Source organism: Fusarium proliferatum (genome assembly GCF_900067095.1).
Source record: "Fusarium proliferatum ET1 genome assembly, contig: FPRO_scaffold002, whole genome shotgun sequence".
In the NCBI taxonomy this organism is placed as follows: Eukaryota; Fungi; Ascomycota; class Sordariomycetes; order Hypocreales; family Nectriaceae; genus Fusarium; species Fusarium proliferatum.
Window position 1 is genome coordinate 2,483,833 of NW_022194791.1, and position 1,961 is coordinate 2,485,793.

Genomic DNA, 1,961 nt, shown 5'->3' on the forward strand with positions numbered 1-1,961 from the left:
TTGCAGGAGAATAGAGGATGTTGCAGGTGTTTAAGATTAAAGAGCCAAGGCTGGTTGGTTGAAACGAAATGATTCGAGCTGGACTTGGTTTGGTTCAGGTTTGGTCTGACGCTTGTTGGGTCCACTAAGATGGAACGAACCTGGCGCGATGTTTGGGTGTTGGTTGTGAAGAGAATAGAACCAACAGCTGAGGCCTCGGAGAAGAGATGAGGATGGAGGTGAAAGCAAGATTTGCAGCTATGAGAAGTCCACTGTGAGCGGTTCCTCAATTGATTGCTTACGTCTCGTCTCGTGTCGTCTTGTCTCAACAGGGCAAGGGACTCGGCAGGTCGGACGGAGGCTCAGGCCTTCTAGGGAATAAGTGACCGGGTGGGTAGTGGGAGTGCGGCGGGGAAGAATGGAAGCTAGAGAGCGCGGAAGACGGGAATTGAAGCGTTTTAGAGAGTCCAAGTAACGACTCCCAGGGTGAATAGACCCGATCCGAACAGCCCTGTCTAGGGTCTTAGTCTTATCCGATCTTGCACTTCCAGTGGCCTTCTAAGCTCCTCGGATTGGCTGAATGGTCTCTGGACGGGCGAGGGCAAGCCACAGTCCACTAATGACGGGGGAGTTTGAGCTTGGCTCAGGCCGGTTAAGGGCTGAAGCTTGCTGAGAGTTTGCTGCTTAGGGCGCGGGAGTTGCAACGATTTAAGCCCCGAAGCGGTAGAGGCGAAGGGTAAGAATACAGAAGAGGGGCCAAGGAGCCGAGATTCAAGAAGAGATCGGCTGCAGTGGGAGGAGAGGAGAAGGAGGAGGAGGTTGAATGGGATGGTGTAGAAGAGAGAAAGAAAGAAAGAGGACGAAGGGAAAGACAGGCAATTAGAGATGCAGAGTGATAACCTAAGCCTGTACGTAGCCCAATAAACGAAAAAGAGAACAAGATGGAGAGAGGGTTGGTGTCAGAGGGAGGGGAGCAGAACAAGCATGAACATGGGTGGTATGGGTATGGATGCCATGCGAGCGAAAAGGCGGGATGGGGATGGCGAGAGATTTTATTGCAGCACAGTAGCAGCAGAAAGATGCAGATGCAGATGCAATGCATATTAGCATTGCATGGTTCAAGGTCATGGTCAAGGTAAAGCAAGGTCGCTGCAGAGAGTGGAAGAGCGAGGAGAAGGGTAAACAGAGCGAACGAGCCTACAAGACGGGGTGTTTCTCTAGGGGGTTAGGGGCGTGTAGCATTAATGTCCCCTACACCACCAACAGGTTTGTACTTCAGAGGAACTCTCTAGCACACTGCATATTACATACAAAATGCATGTACTACATACCACTCGTACTACACCCTTGAGCACGAAATAGCAAAGCAGAGCAAAGATTCAGTGAGAGGGGAATTTTGGCAAAGTTGAGATGGGAAAAGAAAGATTCTTCCATTACAGGGATTGTCGGAGGATGGACAACGGCGGCTGGGCGGCAGGAATCACGGCCGCGGCGGCATGGTGCAGGCCTGGCTATTTGCAGTGCCTTGGCTGATGTCGGCTTTGAGGAGCAAGAAAAATCAGGGTGTCAAAAAAGTAGCGAGTTAATTGACGCTCAAGGTGCATACCAAGCTTACCTGGCTATTTTTGTCGTCAGGATGGATCAAGATGGAGCTCCGTCTGGTCTCCCCAACAGTGGAGAAGAGGTTAGGGGAAACATGCAAGTAATCATGAGGTGACATTGTTGATACACTGACAACTGTACCCGTGATGCTTTGAGATACTCATGTTGCCATGCATTGAAGGCGGCCTACTCGTTGAACTCTAAAAGAGACCATCACGGAAACAATCAACCTGAGTACTGTACATACTGAACAAGGACCCTTGAGAGGTGATCGGACTCGATGAGATATGCCACGGGGGTCAACTTCAGGCAAGTGTGTGAGATGTGCGGGATGCCACGCAATGAAATGCATTGGGGAGAGAAATGTGACTGACGTTTTA